This window comes from Gorilla gorilla, chromosome 1 (genome assembly GCF_029281585.2).
Source record: "Gorilla gorilla gorilla isolate KB3781 chromosome 1, NHGRI_mGorGor1-v2.1_pri, whole genome shotgun sequence".
Taxonomy (NCBI): Eukaryota; Metazoa; Chordata; class Mammalia; order Primates; family Hominidae; genus Gorilla; species Gorilla gorilla.
The window spans coordinates 215788425-215815812 of record NC_073224.2 but is presented as its reverse complement, the minus strand read 5'-3'; the positions used below and the strand labels follow the sequence as shown (position 1 = coordinate 215815812).

Sequence of the window (27388 nt, the reverse complement as noted above, 5' to 3'; positions counted from 1 at the left end):
AGGATGAACTTTGGCATGGAGAACTGAGTTAGGAAACCTACTCATTCCCTCAGTCTTTCCATTTGTCTACACTGAATCCTGGGTAAGAAAGACTTCTGGGGAGGGTACTCCAGGGCCCCCCAGCTTTAGGATTGAGAATGGCTTTGCTTAGGTACTAGGAGAGCTTCTTTCAGTTTTTCCATTCCAATTGTTATATTCAGTGCTTGCCTTTGAGAGCCCTGCTAACATAAGATATTTTTTTTTCTTTTTTTTTCGAGATGGAGTCTTGCTCTTGTCATCCAGGCCGGAGTTCAGTGGTGTGATCTCAGCTCACTGCAACCTCTGCCTCCGAGGTTCAGGTGATTCTCCTTCCTCAGCCTCCCGAGCAGTTGGGATTATAGGTGCCCACCACCATGCCCAGCTCATTTTTGTATTTTTTTAGTAGAGATGGGGTTTCACCATGATGGCCAGGCTGGTCTCGAACTCCCGACCTGAAGTGATCTGCCCGCCTCAGCACCCCAAAGTGCTGAGATTATAGGTGTGAGCCACTGTGTCCAGCTTTTTTTTTTTTTTTTTTGAGATGAAGTCTTGTTGTGTGGCCCAGGCTGGAGTGCAGTGGTACAATCTTGGCTCGCTGCAACCTCTGCCTCCTGGGTTCAAGCAGTTCTTGTGTCTCAGCCTCCCTTGTGGCTGGGATGATAGGCATGTGCCACCATGCCCGGCTAATTTTTGTATTTTTAATAGAGACGGGGTTTCACCATGTTGCCGAGGCTGGTCTTGAACTCCTGGACTCAAACAATCCTCCTGCCTTGGCCTCCCAAAGTGTTGGGATTACAGGTGTGAGCCACTGCACCTGGCCTGAAAGAACAACTGTCACTGGGAATTTGCTTTCAGAAAGAAAAAATGTCAGTGTTCATGCCTTTAACTCAAAATAATTCTTAAGCCAAAATAGCATATTTTGGGGTGGCGTATTCTGCCACCCTTCACTTCTTTTTCCCAGTAAATATTATTTTGAGTGAACAAAGTGACTCATCCAAAAATTCTTTTTTTTTGATGACTTGTCCAAATTCACTGCATCAGTTATCTATTTCTGTATAACAAAACACTCTTGGATTTAGCGGCTTATGACAACACTGTCTTATTTGTTTATGATTCTGTGGGTCAGCTATTTGAGGTGGGATGGATGGTTCTTCTCCTGGTCTTGGCCGAGACCACTTGCAACTGCAGTCGGCTGGGGGTTTGGCTGGGAGCTGGTTGATCTGGGGCCTCAGCCAGGGTATGTTTTTGCTCTTTGTGGTCTTACGTCCAACAGGCTAGTGTCCTGGGCTTCTTTCTGAGAAAGTGAGGCTGAGGGCCTCTTCAGGGGCAGATCCTGAAGCAGTTCTAGGGGTCTTCTCTAAAGAAAATAAAAGCCATTAATATGAAATTAGGTCCAGGGCCTTGGAAGAGGCCGGTGCAAGTAAAGGGCCCAGAGCTTGAGCTGCAGGAGCCTCCCAGAACATCTGCCTTTGGTCTTCTCTGCTCTTGGATCCTCAGTGAGACTTGATGGGGTCTGACATCATTCTTACCCTTGAGAATGGGCCGGGGAACTAGCATGACATGGAACAGGGCCTCTTCTCAGTGACACACCTAAGTGCCCTCTCCCTCCTCCCCAACTTGCCCCTCTCCTCTCAATCTTGAAGCGGCTATTGCTGTACTTCATCACGCTGAATTTATTGAGACATAAACTTTTATCAGGCTTTAGATTTTATTTTATTTTATTTTTTGTTGAGATGGATCCTCACTCTGTCACCCAGGCTGGAGTCCATCTCGGCTTACTGCAACCTCCACCTCCCGGGTTCAAGCAATTCTCCCACCTCAGCCTCCTGAGTAGCTGGAATTTCAGGCGAGTGACACCACATCTGGTTAATTTTTGTATTTTTAGTAGAGATGGGGTTTCACAATGTTGGCCAGGATGGTCTGGAATTCCTGATCTCAGGTGATCCGCCCGCCTCAGCCTCCCAAAGTGCTGGGATTACAGGTATGAGCCACTGGACCCCGCCAGATTTTATTTTATTTTATGAGTCAGGATCTCACTGTGTCGCCCAGGTTGGAGTGCAGTGGCGCGATCATGGCTCATGCAGCCTCAAACTCTCCATCTCAAGTGATCCTCCAACTTCAGCCTCCTAAATAGCTAGGACTGTAGGTACTCCACAAATGCCTGGTGAATTTTTGTTTATTTTTTGTAGAAACAGAGTCTCACTATATTGCCTGGGCTGGTCTCAAAACTCCTGGATTTAAGTGATCCTCTCCTTGGCTTCCCAAAGCTCTGGGATTACAGATGTGAGCCACTGCACCCGGCCCAGGCTTTAGATTTAAAAATTCAACTCCTGCCCCTATTTCCCCCAACAAATATGCTCTCTGGCATAAATTTCAAAGGTCTATTTGAAACTCAAAAGCTGAGAATGGACTCTTTGTTCTGCTGTATCCCCCATCACTTCCTGAGGGAATGAGCTTCAAATGTCCTACCTGCTTCCCAAATGGGCGGAAAGATTCAGGAACAAAGCCCACATTAGATAACAGTATAAAATAGCTTCCGGCTGCATGGTTAGAACTGTTTATTTACACAGGTTTAGGAGCACCAGGTGAAAAATGTGAGCTTTGCCCTCACTTGGGGCTCAAATTTACCTGGGCATGTTTGGTGGGGGATGGAACCACACTGTAGGTAAAATTGTGTTCCAGAGAGAGAGGCGACAATGGAGAAGAAGGAATACACCTTGCTAGGCTCAGATGTGGGGCCTTGGGTGGGATGTAGGCAGTGGCTCTTTGCACGGGGTGTGGCTATAACTGGGACCTCCAGGTGGTGGCTCACGGTTGCACTGGGGAAGGAAACTAATCTAGGCATAAAAGTTGATGAAGCTGTAGCACCAAGAGTGCAAGCTGTGAAGGAAGTTGAGTCCTTCCTCCGCCAGCAGCAGACTGTGAGCTGCAGAGTCAAATATGTAAGTAGCAATTATTGGTGAGGCTGTTGGCAGCTCATGGACAAGAACAGAGATTGTTGGCAGGCAGGCAAATAGCAAGGGCAAGGTCAGTGGCCCCGGTTGGGTTCTGGGTCTGGTGTGATGGTAGTGAGAACTGCAAGAACTCTTTTCACCTAAGGACTCCAAACTCCTGTGCTAAGAGATTTGACCAGCCCTAGCATGGCTTCTAGCAGCCTAAGGTGGCATCTCTGGGACCATCCAGCCCCCTTTTAAGTTCCTGTCTGTAAAATCTCCGGGCTGTCAAAAGAATTAACTGTTTGTTGCAGCCAGCACCTAACATAGACCCCTGACCTCCCTTTTGCAAAGCATTCGTGAAAAGGGCTTCCTATTGAGACTCCTTCCTCTGCCCCTTTGAGATGTGTGTCTGTCTCCTACAACTTACCTTTCTCAAAGACCTGAAAGCCATTCCTTTGAAATGTGATTATCAGGAGGGCCTCTGTCTCCCAGTCTCTGCGGGAGGACAGAATCCCAACCTTGTTGATCACCAGCTAGCAGACACAGCTGGCCGACTGCATTTTCACTTGATCATTTTCCCCTTTAGTCCCTGCTTGCCTCCACCCCCTCCCATTCCCATTCCCACTCCCACTCCCATTCTCCCTTTAAAATGCTGTCAACTCTGGGTAAACCAGAAGAGAGCTCAGCTCCTTTCCCTACTGCCCCTCATTACTGCATATAATCTGTTTTCACTGCTTTAACTAGTGTCTGGCTTGTTTTTCTTTGACAGTTGCTCAGGGGTAAGAAATGGCCCTCCTGGGCAACTCAAAGCTGCAGCCTGCATGAGGGGTGAATCAGAGGAGAACTGGTATCCAATCAGGTGATGGTGACAGGGTGGAGCGGTGACCTATGAGCAGGAGTGGTCTGGCCAGCATTGAGGATATATTAGGGACCACAACTGGGGCACATGGTGGTTTTTGTCCAAGAGAGACAGCCAAGTGTACAGCCTGAAGCAAATTGATGTGGGCAGAGAGCATGGGAGTCACCTCCCCGAGTAGTCCTGCAGACATACAAGGGGGGCAGGAGACCCAGAAAGGAGGCATCCTGCTCATTTGGCATCCTGCTCTTTTTTTTTTTTTTTCTTTTTTTGAGATGGAGTTTCACCTTGTAGCCCAGGCTGGAGTGCAATGGCGTGATCTCAGCTCACTGCAACCTCAGCCTCCTGGGTTCAAGGGATTCTCCTGCCTCAGCCTCCCAAGTAGCTGGGCTTATAGACATGCGCCACCACACCTGCTTAATTTTGTGTTTTTAGTAGTGATGGGGTTTCACCATGTTGGTCAGGCTGGTCTTGAATTCCTGACCTCAGGTGATCTGCCCGCCTCGGCCTCCCAAAGTGCTGGGATTACAGGCATGAGCCACCACGCCTGGCCTCATCCTGCCCTTTTACATGTCAGCTGTTGAGTCCACAGTCTTTCTGTCAATCAGAACTTATTTGTGTACATAAACCACAGATACAACTCTCTGTGTACTATCGTGGCAATGCTTGGAGATCCCTGTTCACCCAAGAATCTCTTTATTGGGACCATTTATCACAGTCATTATCATTGACCACGTGAATGAGATAATTATTTTGTCTTCTTCCTGCAGGATGGAAAGTTTCCTTTTGAGAGGAGAAAAAATGGTGAAAAGAAAATTCTAGCAAATAAAAAATGATTTGCAAGGCTTCTCCTGTACTTGCTAAGTAAGTAAGGGGGCTCTCTGGATGACCTCAGACTTTTGGGAAATTGAGAAAGCATATTCCACAGCAGCAGTCCCATCCGGGGGTAGGAGTGGGGTGGCAGAGGGGCAGGGAAGAGAGCTAGAAATGGGGCACGAGGCTGAGGACCCAGGACAGAAAAACTCTGCACCTGCCCCTTTAGTGACCAAGAGTTAATTTCAAACCTAGATTTTGAGTGACAGTAAATTTATATAAATATTTTGAGGCCGGGTGTGGAGGCTCATGCCTGTAATCCCAGCACTTTGGGAGGCCGAGGCGGGTGGATCATGAGGTCAGGAGATGGAGACCATCCTGGCTAACACGGTGAAACCCCGTCTCTACTAAAAAATAGAAAAAATTAGCTGGGTGTGTTGGTGGGCGCCTGTAGTCCCAGCTACTTGGGAGGCTGAGGCAGGAGAATGGTGTGAACCTGGGAGGCGGAGCTTTCAGTGAGCCAAGATCGTGCCACTGCACTCCAGCCTGAGTGACAGAGCGAGACTCCGTCTCAAAAAAAAAAAAAATTTGAAACATGGTCTTTGCTTTGTTGCCCAGGCTGAAGTGCAGTGGCATGATCACAACTCACTGTAGCTTTGACCTCCTGGGCTCATGCAATACACCTACTTCAGCCTCCCAAGTAGCTGGGACTGCAGGCTCCCGCCACCATACTCACTTAATTTAAAAAATTTTTTTGTTGAGATAGGGTCTTGTTATGTTGCCCAGGCTGGTCTGAAACTTCTAGACTCAAGTGACCCTCCTACCTCGGCCTCCCAAAGTGCTGAGATTATAGGTGTGAGCCACTGTGTCTGGACAACAGTCAATTTTTATATGTGGACTTAAAGTTTGCTATATTATTTGAAGTCAATTATGTTTCCTTCTATAACTTTGGGTTGAGGTCAAGCATTGTTGCTCCAGATTTTTTTCCAGATAAGTGGAGTGGGGTACATGCTAAAAGAATTGGGGTTCCCCAGAAGCAAATGATACTTACCTGACACAAGGGCTTTAGCTAGATCTGTTTAGCCACCTCCAACCTTTCTTTGAAAGTAAACTTTTTTATTTTTAGATTTCTTCTTTTTACAGACACCAGTGTTACTTGCCATTTTTTAAAAAGTTAAAAATTTTTTTTTTTTTTGCTCTCCCTCTCCCTCTCCCCACGGTCTCCCTCTCCCTCTCTTTCCACGGTCTCCCTCTGATGCCGAGCCGAAGCTGGACTGTACTGCCGCCATCTCTGCTCACTGCAACCTCCCTGCCTGATTCTCCTGCCTCAGCCTGCCGAGTGCCTGCGATTGCAGGCGCGCGCCGCCAGGCCTGACTGGTTTTCGTATTTTTTTGGTGGAGACGGGGTTTCGCTTTGTTGGCTGGGCTGGTCTCCAGCTCCTAACCGCGAGTGATCTGCCAGCCTCGGCCTCCCGAGGTGCCGGGATTGCAGATGGAGTCTCGTTCACTCAGTGCTCAATGTTGTCCAGGCTGGAGTGCAGTGGCGTGATCTCGGCTCGCTACAACCTCCACCTCCCAGCCGCCTGCCTTGGCCCCCAAAGTGCCGAGATTGCAGCCTCTGCCCGGCCGCCACCCCGTCTGGGAAGTGAGGAGCGTCTCTGCCTGGCCGCCCATCGTCTGGGATGTGAGGAGCCCCTCTGCCCGGCTGCCCAGTCTGGGAAGTGAGGAACGCCTCTTCCCGGCCACCATCCCGTCTAGGAAGTGAGGAGAGTCTCTGCCCGGCGGCCCATCGTCTGAGATGTGGGGAGCACTTCTGCCCCGCCGCCCCGTCTGGGATGTGAGGAGCGCCTCTGCCCGGCCGCGACCCTGTCTGGGAGGTGAGGAGCGTCTCTGCCCGGCAGCCGCCCCGTCCGGGAGGGAGGTGGGGGGCAGCCCCCGCCCGGCCAGCCGCCCCGTCCTGGAGGTGGGGGGCGCCTCCGCCCGGCCGCCGCCCCGTCCGGGAGGTGGGGGGCGCCTCTGCCAGGCCGCCCCTTCTGGGAAGTGAGGAGCCCCTCTGCCCGGCCGCCACCCCGTCTGGGAGGTGTACCCAACAGCTCATTGAGAACGGGCCATGATGACGATGGCGGTTTTGTCGAATAGAAAAGGGGGAAATGTGGGGAAAAGATACAGAAATCAGATTGTTGCTGTGTCTGTGTAGAAAGAAGTAGACATAGGAGACTCCATTTTGCTCTGTACTAAGGAAGATTCTTCTGCCTTGGGATGCTGTTGATCTATGACCTAGCCCCCAACCCTGTGCTCTCTGAAACATGTGCTGTGTCCGCTCAGGGTTAAATGGATTAAGGGCAGTGCAAGATGTGCTTCGTTAAACAGGTGCTTGAAGGCAGCATGCTCCTTAAGAGGCATCACCACTCCCTAATCTCAAGTACCCAGGGACACAAACACTGCGGAAGGCCCCAGGGTCCTCTGCCTAGGAAAACCAGAGACCTTTGTTCACTTGTTTATCTGCTGACCTTCCCTCCACTATTGTCCTATGACCCTGCCAAATCCCCCTCTGCGAGAAACACCCAAGAATGATCAATTAAAAAAAAAAAAAAATTTTTTTTTTTTTTTAATCACAGATGAGGTCTTACTACGTTGCCCAGGCTAGTCTTGAACTAATGGGCTCAAGTGATCCACCTGCCTTGGCCTCTCGTATTTTTAGATTTTAAAATACTTTTAGGGTTTAGGCTGGGCATGATAGCTCACACCTATAATTCCAGCACTTTGGGAGGCCGAGGAGGGCAGATCACCTGACGTCAGGAGTTCGAGACCAGCCTGGCCAACGTGGTGAAACCCGTCTCTACTAAAAATATAAAAATTAGCCGGGCATGGTGGCGGGCACCTGTAATCCCAGCTACTTGGGAGGCTGAGGCAGGAGAATCACTTGAACCCAGGAGGCGGAGGTTGCAGTGAGCCGAGAGCGCGCCACTGTACTCCAGCCTGGGCACTAGAGTGAGACCCTGTGTAAAAAAAAAAAAGGTTGAGTGAAAGAAGCAAGATACAAGAGAGCAATACTGAGTGATTCCTTTCATATGAAGTGCGAGGACAGGTAGAAACTAATTTGTGGTTGTGAAAATTAGAACAATGGTTGCCTCTGAAGGGGATTGACTGGTGTGTGGCATGGAGGAAACGTTCGGGTTGATTAAAATGGCCTAAATCTTGTTGAGGATATTGGTTTCACTGTTGCATATGTTTGTCAAAACTCATCAAACTGTATACTCAAGACCTGTGCATTTTTCTGTATGTAAATTATACTTCAACCTTAATTTTAAAAGAAGCAGTGAGCCCCCAAATTTTAGATGATGAACTGTTTTGGATTGCTACCTCCTTTCCTTAAAGTCAACCGGGGAGAAACTGTGGAAGCCAGAGGGAAACAGATTCCAGAACCAACAGAAAATCAAAATGAGGCCATCCTTCTTCTCTTTGCCTCTACTTCCTCCCTGATTGAAGCTGTCTTTTCTTTCTTCCTTTTTCTTTTTAGAGACAGAATCTTACTCTGTTGCTCAGGCTACAGTGCAGCGGCACAGACACGGTTCACGGCAGCCTCAACCTCCTGGGCTTAAGCAATCCTTTTTGCCTCAACCTCCTGAGTAGCTGGGATTACAGGTGTGCACCGCCATGCCTGGCTATTTTTTTTTTTTTTTTTTTGGAGACAGAGTCTCGCTGTCACCCAGGATGGAGTGAAGTGGCGCGATCTAGGCTCACTTCCATCTCCCGGGTTCAAGCGATTCTCACACCTCAGCCTCCTGAGTAGCTGGGACTACAGGCTTGTGCCACCATGTCTGGCTACATTTTTGTATTTTTAGTAGAGACAGGGTTTCACTATATTGTCCGGGCTGGTCTTGAACTCCTGAGCTCTGGCAATCTGCCCACCTCGGCCTCCCAAAGTGCTAGGATTACAGGTGTGAGCCACCGCGCTATTAAAAAAAAACCATTATTTTTTTATTTGTAAAGACCAAGGTCTCTCTATGTTGCCAAGGCTAGTCTCGAACTCCTGGGCTCAAGTGATCCTCCCGCCTTGACCTCCCAAAGTGCTGGGACTATATAGGTGTGAGTCAATTCACTCAGCCAGATTGAGGCTGTCTTAAACCTGTGTCTGGGAGGTAGGTAGTTGTGCCTGGGGTAGAGGGCTGTGGTGGGGATGGTGGACAGTCTGGAAGAAAGTGTTTCTGTTTTTTTGTTTTTGTTTTTGTTTTTTTTTTGAGACGGAGTCTCGTTCTGTTGCCCAGGCTGGAGTGCAGTGGAGTGATCTCAGCTCACTGCAACCTTCGCATCCCAGGTTCAAGCTATTCTCTTGCCTCGGCCTGCTGAGTAGCTGAGATTACAGGTGCCCGCCACTATGCCTGGCTAATTTTTTTCTGTTTTTAGTAGAGACGGGGTTTCACCATGTTGGCCAGGCTGGTCTCGAACACCTGACCTTGTGATTCGCCTGCCTCAGCCTCCCAAAGCGCTGGGATTACAGGCGTGAACCACCGTGCCCAGGTAGTTTTAAAAAATGTATTGACATATTTAGATTTTTTGGATATGTTTGGAAAACTGCCTGTTTGACCAGGACCTGTTTGGTTTGGTTTGGTTCTGCCTTGCCTTTTGCTGGAGTTCTTTTAGGACAAACCTTCACTTTCTTCAGGATCAAGTATTTGTGGGGTGACTGACATTGGCAATACAAAAGCTCTGCAAGGGTGAAGCAAGCAGGAACATCTGTCACTCTTCCTTCTTCTCCAACCCCCAGGCTGTGGGATCAATGTAGCGAGACTACCTGATCTCAGGGTCTCTTCTTTCTAAGAGGTTGAGGTGGAACCTTAGGCAGTGGAGCTGCTCGGAGGAGTGGCAGGCAAAGGGAAGCAGCCACAGTTCCTGGGGTGACCTGGGGTGAAGGGGGGCTTTTGGTTCTGGGGCTCATATCCCTCTGTCTCCTTGAATTCATGAGGGCTGATCTAAATTCAGGCCTAAACTTTGACTCTTCCTCACTACTTAACTTCCAGACAAATAAGCTGATAGAGGTCTAATTTGATTCTGATTATTTAGCCATAAACTGACTTTTTTTCCATTTTATCATTCTGTTTTCCTTCTTCTTTTCCTGTGCTACATGCTTTATCTTTTTGTCCATTTATTTATTTATTTATTTGAGATGGAGTCTTGCTCTGTCACCCAGGCTGGAGGGCAGTGGTGCTATCTCGGTTCACTGCAACCTCCGCCTCCCTGGTTCAAGCAATTCCCCTGACTCAGCCTCTCGAGTAGCTGGGATTACAGTCGCATGCCCACAGGTCTGGCTAATTTTTTTTTGCATTTTTAGTAGAGATGGGGTTTCACCATGTTGGCCAGACTAGCCTCAAACTCTTGACTTCAGGCAGTCCCCCTGCCTTGGCCTCCCAAAGTACTGGGATTACAGGCGTGAGTTACGGTGCCCGGCCTTTTTTTGTCCTTTAAAACTGTTCCTGGCCGGATACAGTAGCTCATGCCTATAATCCCAGTGCTTTGGGAAGCTGAAGCCAGAGGATCATTTGAGGCCAGGAGTTCAAGACCAGCTTGGGCAACACAGTGAGACTCTGTCTCTACAAAATTAATAATAAAATTAGCCGGGTGTGATGGTACCCGCTTATAGCTTCTTCAGGAGGCTGAGGTGGGAGGATTGCTTGAGCCTAGGAGTTCAAGGGTGCAGTGAGCCATGATTGTGTCACTGCACTCCAGGCTGGGTGACAGAGTGAGATCCCCATCTCTAAAACAAACAAAATCTGTTCCCGCTGTGGCAATCTCCTCCACAAAGTAAATATTATTTCTATGTTTGTTTCTTATACAATTGTTTGCATGTTCAGAATTCTCCCTGGCTTTATTCTTCTTTGGCTACTGTGGGGTTGATAATATGTGAAACATTACTTGGACACAAGAACAGCAACATTGTTGAATTGTATGTAGTTCACAAAGACCATTCATTATAGCTAATGCCATCTGTTGGTGGAGGGAAGAGTTGACATTCTGTTTTTCTGTGACTGTAGACATTGAAATGTAAGGGGAGAAGCTTGTCTATACATATTATTCAGAGGCTTTAAAAATAATTCACTGTATATAGTAGATACTTTTCCTTGTAAATATGTAAATAGATCTATTTTATTTATTTATTTTTTGAGATGGAGTCTCGCTCTGTCACCCAGGCTGGAGTGCAATGGCTCGATCTCAGCTCACTGCAACCTCCGCCTCCCGGGTTCAAGTGATTCTCCCTGCCTCAGCCTCCAGAATAGCTGGGATTACAGGTGTGTGCCACCACACTTGGCTAATTTTCGTACTTTTAGTAGAGACGGGGTTTTGCCATGTTGGCCAGGCTGGTCTTGAACTCCTGACCTCAGGTGATCCCCCTGCCTTGGCCTCCCAAAGTGCTGGGATTACAGGCATGAGCCACCGCTCACGGCCTAGATCTATTTTATTTTAAAATATCTTTGTACTGTTCCGTAGTATGGGTGTACCATAATTTATTCAACCATTCCCCAATTGATGGGCGTTTAGGTTGTTCCTATATTTTATTTTATTTTTTTGAAATGGAGTTTTGCTCTTGTTGCCCAGGCTGGAGTGCAATGGAGTGATCTCAGCTCACTACAACCTCTGCCTCCTGAGTTCAAGCGATTCTCCTGCATCAGCCTCCCGAGTATCTGGGATTACAGGTATGCGCCACCAGTCTTTTGTATTTTTAGTAGAGATTGGGTTTCACCATGTTGGTCAGGCTGGTCTCAAACTCTTGACCTCAGGTGATCCACCTGCCTCAGCCTCCCAAAGTGCTGGGATTACAGATGTGAGCCACCACGCCTGGCCTTATTTTTTATTTATTTTTTTGAGACAGAGTTTCGCTCTCGTTGCCCAGGCTGGCATGCAGAGGCATGATCTTGGCTCACTGCAACCTCTGCCTTCTGGTTTCAAGCGATTCTCCTGCCTCAGCCTCCCGAGTAGTTGGGATTGTAGGCGCCTGCCACCACGCCCAGCTAATTTTTGTATTTTCAGTAGAGATGGGGTTTCCCCATGTTGGCCAGGCTGGTCTCGAACTCCTGACCTCGTGATCCGCCTGCCTTGGCTTCCCAAAGTGCTGGAATTACAGGTGTGAGCCACCATGCCTGGCCTTTTTTTTTTTTTTTTTTTTTTTTAAGTAGAGATGGGTTTTCACCATGTCGTCCAGGCTGGTCTCAAATGCCTGACCTTGTGATCCGCCTGGCTTGTCTCAAATGCCTGACCTCAGGTAATCTGCCCACCTCAGCCTCCCAAAGTGCTGGGATTGCAGGCATGAGCCATGGCACCCAGCCCTAAAGAAAACTTTTTGTTTGTTTTTTTGAGACAGAGTCTCGCTCTGAGACCCAGGCTGGAATGCAGTGGCACGATGTCAGCTCACTGCAACCTCTGCCTCCCAGGTTCAAGTGATTCTCCTGCCTCAGCTTCCCGAGTAGCTGGGACTACAGGCATGTGCCACCACACCTGGCTTATTTTCAAATTTTTGTTTAATTTTTTTTTTGAGTCAGGATCTTGCTCTATTGCTTAAGCTGGAGTGCAGTGGCATGATCATAGCCCACTTCAGCCTTGACCTCTGGGCTCTGTGATCCTCCTACCTCAGCCTCCCAAGTAGCTAGACTACAGGTGTGCACCACCATCCCTAGTTAATTTTTTTTTTGTAGCGACGTCATCTTGCTATGTTGCCCAGGCTGATTTCAAATTCCCAGGCTCAAGTGATCCTCCCACCTCAGCCTCCCAAAATGTTGGGATTATGGGCATGAGCCACTGTGCCTGGCTTAGATTTTTTTTACTACAGATAATCTCAGAAATTACATATCTTTAGGTTTAAATATATATTTCTCTGATTTTCAATAAGCATATAAAAAGCATCTTTTTATAGGTTTATTCATCATGTCAATAAATAGATTTCTGCTTCATAATTTTTTTTTTTTTTGAGACAGAGTCTTGTTCTGTCACCTAGGCTGGAGTGCAGTGGCACAATCTTAGCTCACTGCAACCTCCACCTCCTGGGTTTAAGTGATTCTCCTGCCTCAACCTTCTTAGTAGCTGGGATTACAGGTGCACGCCACCACGTGTGGTTAATTTTTGTATTTTTAGTAGAGATGAGGTTTCACCATTTTGGCTAGGCTGTTCTTGAACTCCTGACCTCAAGTGATCCACCTGCCTTGCCCTCCCAAAATGCTGGGATTACAGACGTGAGCCACAGTGCCCGGCCTTGCTTCATGATTTTTTAGTGCTTATATAATATTACAAGATGTGGTGATGTAACAGTTTGCCCAGATAACCTCTAAAGTTGGATATTTGTGTTGTTTCTGTAGTGGCAAACTCAAATGTTCTTTATATCTCTTGCACTGGCTGTACATGTGGGCTTTATTGCAGCAAGGTTGCAGGAGTGAAGCAATAATCAAAATAAACCAGAGATTTCCTGAATAAACCTGTGTCTTCAGACAGTAGACAGTTTTCTTTTCTTTTCTTTTTTTTTTTTTGAGATAGAGTTTCACTCTTGTTGTTCAGGCTGGAGTGCAATGGTGTGATCTCAGCTGACTGCAACTTCCATCTCCCAGGTTCAAGTGACTCTCCTGTCTCAGCCTCCCGAGTAGCTGGGATTACAGGCGTCCACCACCACGCCCAGCTAATTTTTCAAAATATTTTTAGTAGAGATGGGAGTTCATCATGTCGGCCAGGCTGGTCTCGAACTCCTGACCTCAAGTGATCGCCCACCTCTGCCTCCCAAAGTGCTAGTATTACAGGCATGAGCCACTGTGCCCGGCCGACAGTTTTCTATAATCATCAGCCACTTCCAGTTTTATAACATCACTCATCATGGTGGCTTCAAGATTCGTGACATAAGGCATTTTTCTCTGGTTAAATTAAGGTGGAGAAACTTGTTTAGCTGACCAGCTGCTTGAAAAATATCTTATAACTCATGAGCTGGCTTTTGTCATTAATTTGGTTAGGTGGTTTCAGATATTTATATTTTGTTGTAGAGACAGAGAAGCATATTTTTTGAAACGTTTGTCCAAATTCCAAGTGCCAGCCAAACTTTCATACTCCTGTCTATTATTCTAGGGAGTACTACTCTAAAGAATACAGTAGGTCCCCCTTATCTGCAGTTTCACTTTCTTTGGTTTCAGTTACCCATGGTCAACCGTGGTCTAAAGATATAAAATGAATAATATCAGAAATGAAAACCATTCAGAAGTCTTTTTTTTTTTTGAGACGGAGTTTTGCTCTTGTTGCCCAGGCTGGAGTTCAGTGGCACTGCTGGGGATTGATAAGGAATTAGAGAGACCAATGGGGTTGAGGAGGATATTTATTATTTAGGTGCACCAGCCCAGTCAGATTCACATCCAAAGGACTGAGCCCTGAACAAAGAGTTAGGTTACCTTTTAAGCATTTCATGAGGTTGGGGGAGATCTGTGCAGGGGGAAGCATACTACAGAAGCCAGAAACAAAGACAGTTGTTTAATTAATTGGGGCATGCATTACATCATTTCTTACTTTTCAAGGAAAAACATGTTTTTTTTTTTTCGTTTTTTTTTTTGAGACGGAGTCTCGCTCTGTCGCCCAGGCTGGAGTGCAGTGGCGCGATCTGGGCTCACTGCAAGCTCCGCCTCCTGGGTTCACGCCATTCTCCCGCCTCAGCCTCCCGAGTAGCTGGGACTACAGGTGCCCGCCACCATTTTATGACTTGAGTTTATCTGTCTAGTGACCTTGCAGCTGCACAGCTAGAGAAACAGGGTCTTCATAATGCCTGGGAAAGGAGGAGAGATAAGGCTCACTAGCCACAGAAAAACAGTTAATTTTTAAAGGACTCCAGCTCTTTCTGTTTTTCAGGGGGAATTGGGTTTTCTTACATACAACTGAGTTTCTGCTTACACATTTTTAAATTTCTTTTAATTTCTGTTCAAGCGCAATCTCGGCTCACTGCAACCTCCGCCTCCCGGGTTCAAGTGATTCTCCTGCCTCAGCCTCCCGAGTAGCTGGGATTACAGGCACCCGCCATCACCCCTGGCTAATTTTTTATGCTTTTAGTAGAGACGGGGTTTCATCATGTTGGCCAGGCTGGTCTCGAACTCCTGACCTCAGGTGATCCACCCGCCTCGGCCTCCCAAAGTGCTGGGATTACAGGCATGAGCCACCGATCCCGGCCCATAAGTAAGTCTTAAGTTGCATGCCATCCTGAGTAGCATGACGAAATCTTGTGCCATCCTGCTCCATCCAGCTCAGGACATGAATCCCCACTTTGTCCAGTGTATCCATGCTCCCCACTCATTAGTCGGTTCCTAGCTGTCTAGGTGATCAGATCAACTGTCTGAGTATTTCAGTGCTTGTGTTCAAGTCACCCTTATTTTACTTAACAATGGCCCCAAAACGAAAGAGTAGTGATGCTGGCAATTAGGATATGCTAAAGAGAAGCTGGAAAGTGCTTCCTTTCAGTGTAAAGGTGAAAGTTCTTGATTTGAGAAAAAAATCATATGCTGAAGTTGCTAAGAGCTACAATAAGAATGAATCTCCTATCGGTGACATTGTGAAGGAGGAAAAAAGAAATTCATGCTAGTTTTGCTGTCGCACCTCAGACTGTAAAAGTTGTAGCCACAGTGTGTGATAAGTGCTTAGTTAAGATGGAAAAGACACTAAATTTGCAGGTGGAAGGAAGACATGAACAGGAACATGTTCCAGTCGATGGCAATATATTGGGCCAGGTTAACTTAATGTTAATTAAACTTTTTTTTTTTTTGAGACAGGGTCTTGATCTGTTGCCCAGGCTGGCTGCAGTGGTACAATCTTGGCTCATTACAGCCTCGACCTTCTGGGCTCAAGTGATCCCTCACCTCAGCTTCCCAAATAGCTGGGACTGCAGGCACACGCCACCACACTCGCCTAATTTTGTTCATTTTTTGTAGAGAGAGGGTTTCGTTATGTTGCCCAGACTGGTCTTAAACTCCTGGACTCAAGCAATCTTCCCGCCTCAGCCTCCTAAAGTGTTGGGATTACAGCCATGAGCCACCACACCTGGCAAATTAAATTTTATTGTAGGTTTGTATGTATAGGGAAATAGGGTTTGATACTATTTGTGGTTTCAGGCATCCACTGGGGGTATCGGAATGTATCCCCCAAGGGGAGGGCCACTGTAATTATCAAATTATAGTTGAGCAGGGCATGGTGGCTCACGCCTGTAATCCCAGCACTTTGGGAGACCGAGGCGGGTGGATCATGAGGTCAAGAGATCGAGACCATCCTGGCCAACATGGTGAAGCCCCGTCTCTACTAAAAATACAAAAATTAGCTGGGCATGGTGGCACGTACCTGTAGTCCCAGCTACTCAGGAGGCTGAGGCAGGAGAATCGCTTGAACCCGGGAGGTGGAGGTTGCAGTGAGCCGAGACTGTGCCACTGCACTCCAGCCTGGCAACAGAGCGAGACTCTGTCTCAAAAAAAAAAAAAAAAAAAAATTGTAGGGGTGGGTTGCCCCTACACACCTGTGGGTCTTTCTCGTAAGGTGGAACGAGAGACTTAGGAAAGAAAAAGACACAGAGACAAAGTATAGAGAAAGAAATAAGGGGACCCGGGGGACCAGCGTTCAGCATATGGAGGATCCCGCCAGCCTCTGAGTTCCCTTAGTATTTATTGATCATTCGTGGGTGCTTAAAGAAAAGGGGGTTGTGTCAGGGTCACAAGACAATAGTGGGGAGAGGGTCAGCAGACAAACACGTGAACAAAGGTCTTTGCATCATAGACAATGTAAAGGATTAAGTGCTGTGCTTTTAGATATGCATACACATAAACATCTCAATGCTTTACAAAGCAGTATTGCTGCCCGCAGGTCCCACCTCCAGCCCTAAGGCGGTTTTTCCCTATCTCAGTAGATGGAGCATACAATCGGGTTTTATACCGAGACATTCCATTGCCCAGGGACAGGCAGGAGACAGATGCCTTCCTCTTGTCTCAACTGCAAGAGGCATGCCTTCCTCTTATACTAATCCTCCTCAGCACAGACCCTTTACGGGTGTCGGGCTGGGGGACGGTCAGGTCTTTCCCTTCCCACGAGGCCATATTTCAGACTATCACATGGGGAGAAACCTTGGACAATACCTGGCTTTCCTAGGCAGAGGTCCCTGCGGCCTTCCGCAGTTTTTGTGTCCCTGGGTACTTGAGATTAGGGAGTGGTGATGACTCTTAAGGAGCATGCTGCCTTCAAGCATCTGTTTAACAAAGCACATCTTGCACCGCCCTTAATCCATTTAACTCTGAGTTGACACAGCACATGTTTCAGAGAGCAGGGGGTTGGGGGTAAGGTTATAGATTAACAGAATCTCAAGGCAGAGGAATTTTTCTTAGTACAGAACAAAATGGAGTCTCCTATGTCTACTTCTTTCTATACAGACACAGCAACAATCTGATCTCTCTTGCTTTTCCCCACAAAAATAGAGTTGGATAAGCATTATATCAGAACTATTTTGTTCCTTTTTTTGACTTATGTGTACATTGGATAAGTGTCTTTTTGGTCAAGGCCTGTTTTATTTGTCCATAGGAAGATCTAGGGCATCACTATTTGTCAGAAAGAGGAAATACAGGCATGAAACCAACAGGACAAACTTTATTACTTTAAGGATTTTCCTTCTTAGTGTCTGTCAAGGGCTTATGACCAGAAAGAGTTGTCCAGTCTATGGAGCTGAATTGTATTAACTTTAAAAATTTTACAGCAACTTGAATTTTGTTTACAATCGGTTCTTATGTGTTTATCTTGATGTATAAAGTTGCAACATGTTTGACAGATTTAAGCATATACTTCTTTTTGAGCAGTCAGCAGATAATTATAGACTATTTGATTTCTTTCTTATTTTGTAGATAGGGGGTTCTCCCTACCTTTCCCAGGCTGGTCTCGAACTCCTGGGCTCAGGCGATCCTCCCGCCTTGGCCTCCCAAAGTGCTGGGATTACAGGCATGAGCCACCACATCCAGCCAGACTATTTGATTTTTTAGGATGCTTCCTAAGAAAGGATCCATCCCTCGCTTCCTTCCTTCTTTTTCCTATCGAGGGATAGTATACATATTACAGATTTCATAGCCTATATTAATCCTGAGTACTTGATGGACTTTTACATAGGTACACATCCATGTGACCACCATCCAAATAAAGAAAGGGGACATTGACAGCAAGCCAGCGAGCCTCTGTGTGCCCCTTTCCCATCTATACTATCCTCCTATTGGAGGTAACTACAATTCTGATTTTTTTTTTCTTTTTTTTTTTTTTTTTTTTCAGACAAGGTCTCCCTCTGTCGCTCAGGCTGGAGTGCAGTGGTGCAATCATGGGTCACTGCAGCCTGGACCTCTGTGGCTCAAGAATTCTGATTCTATTATCATCAGTTTTGCCTGTTCTTGTACAGTGTGTGCTCTTGTGTGTGGTTCCTTTTGTTCAACATTCTATGTTTTTGAGCTGCATCCATGTTGTTGAGCATACAAACAGCTGTTTTGACGTTGTTGTCATTGTGTGGTATTCCATTGTATGACTATGCTACCGTTTATCTGTCTGTTGATGAATTTGAGCTGTTTCCAGTCATTGCCTATTAACAAATAAAGTGGCTAGTAACATTCCTGTACGTATCTATTTGTGCAGCCATTCTCTTGGGTACATACTTAGGGTTAGAATTGTTAGGTGAGAAGGCAGGCACATATTAAGTGTTAGAAAAGTCTGCTAACACATTCCCAGAGGTTGTACAATTTTAGACTCCTACTGGCAAGATCTGATGTTCCAGTTGCCCCAGGGCCTTGTGAACCCTTGCCACTGTCTGTCTTTTAAATCTAGCCATTCTGAGGATTGTGTTTTGGTATTTCCTTGTGGTTTCAATTAGTATTTCATGGCTACTTGATTTTGTGGGTCTACTCTAACCAGGCTTTTCACTTTTTGTCTGAAAAGCCTTATATTCTGTGTAATGAAATACGCCAATGTTTAAAATTGTTTCTGAGATGACTGGACAGCTTTTACCCGTTTGCTTACTTCCAGTCTTGGCATCAGTATTCTCATGGCATTAAGGATGCTCGTGTGTGTGAGGCTGGGCGTGGTGGTTCATGGCTGTAATCCCAGCACTTCGGGAGGCCAAGGTGGGTGGATCACCTGAGGTCAGGAGTTCGAGACTAGCCTGGCCAACATGCTGAAAACCCATCTCTACTAAAAATACAAAAATTAGCCGGGCCTGGTGGTGCATGCCTGTAATCCCAGCTACTCAGGAGGCTGAGGCAGGAGAATCGCTTGAACCCAGGAAGCGGAGGTTGTAGTGAGCTGAGATTGTGCCACTGCACTCCAGCCTGGGCAACAGAGTGAGACTCTGTCCCAGAAAAAAAGAAAAAAAGAATGCTCGCGCGCGCACGAGTCTGTGTGTGTGTGTGTGTGTGTGTGTGTGTGTGTGTGTATGTGTGTGTTGACATCTGGTAGGTTTCTGTTTCAGAGTTTTTCTTTTCTTTCTTTCCTTTCTCCCTCCCCTCCCCTTCCTTTCTTTTGAAAAGGGTCTCACTCTCACCAGGTAGGAGTGCAGTTGTCCCATCACCACTCACTGCAGCCTCAATCTCCCAGGCTCAAGCAATTCTCCCACCTCAGCCCCGTGAGTAGCTGGGACTACAGGAATGTTTGCCACCATGCCTGGCTAATTTTTTATATTTTTAGTAGAGTTGGGGTTTTGCCATGTTGGCCAGGCTGGTCTCAAACTCCTGGCTTCAAGTGATCCACCCAGCTCAGCCTCCCTAAGTTTTGGGATTACAAGTGTGAGCCACCGTGCCTGGCCTTAGTCCCTCTTTAATAAGAACATTAACCCCACTCATGAGGCTCTGCCCCAGTGACCTAATCACCTCCCAAAGGCCCCACCTCCTAATACCATCACCTTGGGGGAGAGAATTTCAACATGTTTGGGGGATACAAACATTAGGCCATAGAAGGTGGCTATTGGCATAGGATGGTAGGTACTTCATGCACGCAACAGGGGGTATAAATTAGTGTAGTTTTTCCTGGAGGGGATTTTAGCAGTCTCTATAAAAAATGTTAAAGCAGGCTGAGCTCAGTGGTTCACACCTGTAATCCCAGTACTTGGGAAGGCTGAGGTGGGCAGATTACTTGAGGCCAGGAGTTTGAGACCAGCCCGGCCAACATGGTGAAAACCAGTCTCTACTAAAAAAATACAAAAATTAGCCAGGTGTGGTGGTGTGTGCCTGTAATCCCAGCTACTTGAGAGGCTGAGGCAGGAGAATTGCTTGCACCGGGGAGGTGGAGGTTGCAGTGAGCCGAGATTGCACCACTGTACTCCAGCCTGGGTGACAGAATGAGACTCTGTCTTGAAAAAAAATTTTTTTAAAGTGCCTATTGTTCAGTACAGCAGTCCACTTCTAGTTATTATTCCACAGAAATACTTTATCCTATGGAAATATTCTATTCCTTGAAAATATTCCATGTGAGCCCAAAGGTATTTAAGTAAAGTTCATATACAATGTCCATCATTGTTTGTAATGAAGAAAAATGGAAGCCAGGCACAGTGGCTCACACTTGTAATCCCAGCACTCTGGGAGGCCAAGGCAGGCGCATCACCTGAGGTCAGGCGTTCAAGACCAGCCTGGCCAACATGGCGAAACCCCGTCTCTATTAAAAATACAAAAATTAGCCGGGCGTGTTGGTGGGCGCCTGTAATCCCAGCTACTCAGGAGGCTGAGACTGGAGAATCACTTGAACTGGGGAGGGTGCAGTGAGCCGAGTATGTGCCACTGCACTCCAGCCTGGGTGACAGAGAGAGACTCCATCTCAAAAAAAAAAAAAAGTAGGAAACTGCCCATATGTCCACCGATAGAGGCATGGTTAAACATTATTTGGTATGTGGTATTATGTTATTTTTAGAGACAGGTCTTGCTCTGTTGCCCAGGCTGGAGTGCAGTGGTGTGATCATTGCAGCCTCGCACTCCTGGGCTCAAATGATCCTCCCACCTCAGCCTCCCAAGTAGCTGGGATTACAAGTGTGAGACAATGTGCCTGGCAGCACATGGTATTAAATACTGTACATCAGTCAACAAGGATGATGAATGGTCATTAAAAATCTTCAATACTTACTAAGTTCAAAATGCAAGTAGAAGAATAATAGGCATAACATGATTCCATTTATATAAAAATAATGCACACTGCAAAAGAATGAAGTTGGACCCTTACCTAACACCATATACAAAAAATAACTCAAAGTAGATCAAATACCTAAATGTAAGACCCAACACCACCACCACTCTCAGAAGCAAACGTGATAAACATGACATTGGATTTAACAGTGAATTCTTAGATATGTGTGACACCAAAGGCACAGGCAACAGATGAAAAAATAGACAAATTGCGCTACATGGAAACTTAAAAGTTTTTGTGCCTCAAAAGACACTATCAACAATGTAAAAAGGCAACCCAAAGAATGGCAGAAAATATTTGTAAATCATATATCTGATAAGGGATTATCATCCAGAATATGTAAAGAGCTCCTAAAACTCGGCCGGGCATGGTGGGTCACTCCTGTAATCTCAGCACTTTGGGAGGCCCAGGTGGGTGGATCACTTGAGGCCAGGAGTTCGAGACCAGCCTGGTCAACATGGTGAAACCTCGTCTCTACTAAAAATACAAAAATTATCCAGGTGTGGTGGCATGCGCCTGTAATCTCAGCTACTTGGGAGGCTGAGGTGGGAAAATCACTTGAACCTGGGAGGCGGAGGCTCCAGTGAGCTGAGATTGCACCACTGCACTCCAGCCTGGCCTGGGTGACACAGCGAGACTCCATCTCAAAATACAAACAAACAAACAAAAAACCTCCTAAAACTCAACAACAACAAAATCAATCCAATTCAAAAATGGACGAAGAACTTAAATAGACATTTCTCCAAAGAAGATATGCAAAAGGCAAATAAGCACATGAAAAGATGCTCAACATCAAGAATTATTAGGGAAATGTAAATCAAAACCACAATGGGATAACACCTTAAACCTATTAGGATGTTACTATCAAAACCAAACCAAAACAACAACAACAACAAAAAATAAAATAAAATAAAATAAAAAGAACCCAGAAAATAAGTAATGGCAAGAGTGTGAAGAAATTGTCAGTCTTGTACACTGTTGGTGGAAATATAAATTGATAAAGCTGCTATGGAAAACAATGTGGCAGTTCCTCAAAAAATTAAAAGTAGAATTACCATGTGATCCAACAATTCTATTTTTGGATATATACTCAATATAATTGAAAGCAGGACACAGCCATGTTCATAGCAGCATTATTTACAGTAGTCAAAAGGTGAAAGCCAACCAAGAGTCCATCAGTGAATGACTGGATAAGCAAAATGTGGTATATCTATACAATGGAATATTATTTATGCTTAAAAATAGGGAAATTCTGACACATGCTATGATATAGGTGAACCTTGAGGACATTATACCAAGTGAAATAAGCCAGTCACAAAAAGACAAATACTGTATGATTCTACTTATATGAGGTACCTAGGAGTATCAAATTCATATAGTGGTGGTTACCAGGGGCTGGAGGAAGGGAGAAATGTTTATTATGATTGTTACTATTTAATGGGCACAGAGTTACTGTTTAGTGGGTACAGAGTTTCAGTTTTGCAAGATGAAAAGTGTTACGGAGATGGATGGTGGTGATGGCTGCACTACATTATGGATGTATTCATTTATTTTAGAGACAGAGTCTCACACTCTTGCCCAGGCTGGAGTGCAGTGTCTATAACCTTCAGCTCCTGGGCTCCAGCGATCCTCCCACCTCAGCTAGGACCACAGGAATATGCCACCATGCTCAGTAATTTTCTTTTCCTTCTTTTTTTTTTTTTTTTTTCTTGTTTGTAGAGATAGGGTCTTGGTATGTTGCCCAGGCTGGACTTGAACTCCTGGCCTCAAGTGATCCTCTCGCTTCAACCTCCCAAAGCGTTGGGATTAAAGGTGTGACTTACAGTGTGGCGATTCCTCAGGGATCTAGAACTAGAAATACCATTTGACCCAGCCATCCCATTACTGGTTATATACCCAAAGGACTATAAATCATGCTGCTATAAAGACACATGCACACGTATGTTTATTGCGGCATTATTCACAATAGCAAAGACTTGGAACCAACCCAAATGTCCAACAATGATAGACTGGATTAAGAAAATGTGGCACATATACACCATGGAATACTATGCAGCCATAAAAAATGATGAGTTCATGTCCTTTGTAGGGACATGGATGAAATTGGAAACCATCATTCTCAGTAAACTATCGCAAGAACAAAAAAGCAAACACCACATATTCTCACTCATAGGTGGGAATTGAACAATGAGATCACATGGACACAGGAAGGGGAATATCACACTCTGGGGACTGTTGTGGGGTGGGGGGAGGGGGGAGGGATAGCATTGGGAGATATACCTAATGCTAGATGACGAGTTAGTGGGTGCAGCGCACCAGAATGGCACATGTATACATATGTAACTAACCTGCACAATGTGCACATGTACCCTAAAACTTAAAGTACAATAAAAAAAAATAAAAATAAAGGTGTGACTTACTGTGCCAGACCTGAATATATTTGATAATACTGAATTGTAAACTGAAAATGGTTAAGATGGTAAATTTTATGTTAATGTGTATTTCGCCACAATAAAAAATGGAAAATATGAAAAATGTACACATGGGTTTGTTTATTTATTTATTTTGAGAAAGAATTTTACTCTTATTGCCCAGGCTGGAGTGCAATGGCGCCATCTTGGCTCACTGCAACCTCTGCCTCCCAGGTTCAAGTTATCTCCTGCCTCAGCCTTCCAAATAGCTGGAATTACAGGCTCCCGCCACTATGTCCAGCTAATTTTTTTGTATTTTTAGTAGAGACAAGGTTTCACCATGTTGGCCAGGCTGGTCTCGAACTCCTGGCCTCAAGTGATTCCCCCCGCCTCAGCCTCCCAAAGTGCTGGGATTACAGGCATGAGCCACTGCACCCAGCCACATAGGTTTATTTTTATATATACATATACATGTCCATAAATGTATAAAAAAAGGACTAGAAGGATACACTCCAAACTGTTAATAGTTGTTACTTCTGGGAGGGGGTTAGTGAGTGTCTGGAACACACTGGGGGATGGAAGGAAGACCTTTTGCTTTTTTTTTTTTTTTTTTTTTGAGACAAGGTCTTTGTTACCCAGGCTGGAGTACAGTGGTGCAATCATAGCTCACTGGAGTCTCGAACTTCTGGGCTAAAGCAATCCTCCCACCTCAGCCTCTTGAGTAGCTGGGACTACAGGTGTATGCCATCCTACCCAGCTAACTTTAAAATTTTTTTTGTGGAGACAAGGTCTCACCTTGCTGATCAAGCTGGTCTTGAACTCCTGGCCTCGAGCAATCCTCCTGCCTTGGCCTCCCAAAGTGCTGGGATTACAGGCATGAACCATCATGCTTGGCTCATCTTTTGCTTTTTTTTTTTTTTTTTTTTGAGATGGAGTCTCGCTCTGTCACCCAGGCTGCAGTGCAGTGGCACGATCTTGGTTCACTGCAACCTCTGCCTCCTGGGTTCAAGCAATTCTCCTGCCTCAGCCTCCTGAGTGCTGGGACTACAGGTGTACACCACCACACTCGGCTAATTTTTTTGTATTTTTAGTAGAGACGGGGTTTCACCATGTTGGTCAGGCTGCTCTCGAACTCCTGACCTCATGATCCGCCCACCTCAGCCTCCCAAAGTGCTGGGATTATAGGCAAGAGCCACCGCACCCAGCTCCACCTTTTGCTTTTCAAGATATTTCTGTACTGTTTGAATTTTTACAGCAAGAGCATAGTGACTGGGAAGGAAAGGTTGAGCAGCAATCCTGAAACCTATTTCTTCTCTTTACCAAGGATCCTTGGGAGAAGAAAGGGATCCCCACTCACATCCCCTTGTAAACACTCCAGTAACCACAGCTTCTGGTAAGCAAACTAATGGTATTTACTAGCAGAAAGATAATGGTAAGTCTTTGTGTAATGCATTTATCAATATATACGTTGTCTGCCTAGGGTGTTTACCAGAAGTAAAATTGGAATTTGTGGATTTATGGGGCATAGTGTGCTGGAAAATGTCACATAAGCTGTGTAATTAATGGGGTGTAAAATGAAGATGCTCTGTAATCAATATGGCTCCCTCATGTAAGTGATGGCATGTACAATTGCTTAGACTCACACATTAAATACAAGTGCATACATATTCTATGCAGTAGAGGAATGCTCTCTGGGGGGAGGTGTTGATGGTGTTGAACTTCAAGGGAGGGATGTTTTGTCTGTGCCTTGGGATCGTTTGTATCCTTTGAATTAGAGTTTGGTACTGTGAGATCTATGATTCATGTGATTTGACTTGACAAATTGGGAGACATAGATTGGGTAACATCAGCACATAAATGCATCTTATAGCTGTGGAATTTGAGAGATATAGTCAGAGGAAGGGTGAGAGAGGTCATAGATACAAAACAGAAGAGCAGGCTGGGCATGGTGGCTCACACGTCAGCACTTTGGGAGGCCGAGATGGGCAGATCACCTGAGGTCAGGAGTTCGAGACCAGCCTGGCCAACATGGTGAAACCCTGCCTCTGCTGAAAATACAAAAATTAGCCAGGCATGGTGGTGGGTGCCTGTAATCCCAGCTACTCAGGAGGCTGGAGGCAGGGAGAATTGCTTGAACCCAAGAGGTAGAGGTTACAGTGAGCTGAGTTTGTGCCACTGCACTCCAGCCTGGGTGATAGAGTGAGACTCCATCTCAAAAACAAAACAAAAAATTTAGAGAAAACAGAAGTGCTTGGACTATTGCAGTAGCTTCATAACCGGTCTCCCAGCTTCCCTTCTTGACCGCTCCATAACCCAGTCTCCACACAGCATGACACCCCTGTTTGGAACTTTCCAGTGGCTTGCCATCACATTTAGAATAAAATACAAAGTGCTTATCATGGCCCACAAGGCCCTACACAAATGGGCTCCTGGGACCTCTTCAGCTCAACTCCTAGTACTCTCTTCCTTGTTAACCAATGTTCATGCTATGCTGGGCTCTTTTAACTGCCTGAGAGCCTCTTTCTGGCTGTTTTCTCTGCCTGCAGTATCTTTCCCTTGGGGCATTCTCTGCATGGCTGGCCCTCTCTCAGGTTTCAAGTCTCAGTTCCAATGCCACCTTCTCAAGGGATTTGCCTTGGTAATGGAATCTAAAGCAACTCTACCCTCCCTCAGTCTCTATTGCCTTACCTCATCCCCATCATTTTATTTGCTTTAGAGCACTATCTGAAATTATTGTGTTTTCTTGTTTGTTTTTTTTTTGAGACAGGGTCTTGCTCTGTCATTGAAGGCTGCAGTGCAGTGGCACAATCATGGCTCACAGCCAGCAAGGAAGAGAGTACTAGGAGTTGAGCTTAAGAGGTCTCAGGAGCCCATTTGTGTAGGGCCTTGTGGGCCATGATAAACACTTTGTATTTTATTCAAAATGTGACGGCAAGCCACTGGAAAGTTCCAAACAGTGATGTCATGCTATGTGGAGACTGGGTTATGGAGAGGTCAAGAAGGGAAGCCTCGACTCCCAGAGCTCAAGTGATCCTCCTAGCTCAGCCTCCCGAGTAGCTGGGACTACAGGTGTGTGCCACCGCGCCTGGCTAATTTTTAATTTTTTGTAGAGACAAAATCTTGCCATGTTGCTTAGGCTGGTCTTGAACTCCTGGGCTCAAGTGATCAGCCCACCTTGGCCTCTCAAAGAGTTGGGATTACAGGTGTGAGCCACGGTGCCCAGCCTGATTTTTTAATAGTGGTAAAATATACACAACATAAAATTTACCATTTTAACAAAAAAATTTTTTTTTTTTTGAGGTGGAGTTTTGCTCTTGTTGCCCAGGCTGGAGTGCAATGGCACAATCTCAGCTCACTGCAACCTCTGCCTCCCAGGTTCAAGCGATTCTCCTGCCTCAGCCTCCCAAGTAGCTGGGATTACAGGTATGTGCCACTGTGCCTGGCTAATTTTGTATTTTTAGTAGAGATTGGGTTTCTCTATGTTGGCCAGGCTGGTCTCAAACTCCTGACCTCAGGTGATCCACCCGCCTCGGCCCCCCAAAGTGCTGGGATTACAGGTGTGAGCCACCACTCCCGGCCCATTTTAACTATTTTTAAGTGTACAGTTCAGTGGCATTAAGTACATTCATAATGTTGTGTCATCATCACCACTATTTCCAGAACTTTTTTTTATCATCCCAAACAGAAACTCTATGCCCGTTAGACAGTAACTTTCCATTCCTTCCTCCCCTCAGCCTCTGGTAACCTCTATTCTACTTTTTGTCAATGAATTTTCCTGTTCTAGGTACCTCATATAGGTGCAATGATACAATCTTTGCCCTTTTGTGTCTGGCTTTCAGGGTTTATCCATGTTGGAGGATGTGTCAACATTTCACTCCTTTTAAAGGTTTTCAAGATTCATCCATGTTGTAGCATGTGTCAGCAGCTCATCCCTTTTAAAGGCTGAGTAATATTCCTTTTTTTTTTTTTTTTTAGACGAAGTTTTGCTCTTGTTGCCCAGGCTGGAGTGCAGTGGCACGATATCTTGGCTCACTGCAACCTCTGCCTCCAGGGTTCAAGCGATTCTCCTACCTCAGCCTCCTGAGTAACTGGGATTACAGGCATCCGCCACCAAGCCTGGTGGCTTGGTTTGTTTTTTTTTTTTTGAGACGGAGTTTGGCTCTCGTTGCCCAGTCTGG

General features: G+C 45.9%; 1 long non-coding RNA gene across 3 annotated transcripts; it reads left to right on the top strand.

Moving 5' to 3' along the window:
* LOC129533735 (uncharacterized) lies at window positions 1-18231 on the top strand. 3 transcript variants are annotated; one of them, XR_010132085.1, is made up of 4 exons: window positions 1-82; window positions 4581-6500; window positions 11218-11315; window positions 17917-18231. It is a non-coding gene; the product is annotated as an uncharacterized lncRNA (long non-coding RNA). The 3 variants fall into 3 exon arrangements; XR_010132086.1 differs by lacking the exon at window positions 1-82 and adding an exon at window positions 163-338; XR_010132087.1 differs by lacking the exon at window positions 1-82 and adding an exon at window positions 2572-2960.
* The last annotated feature ends 9157 nt before the right edge of the window (window positions 18232-27388 follow it).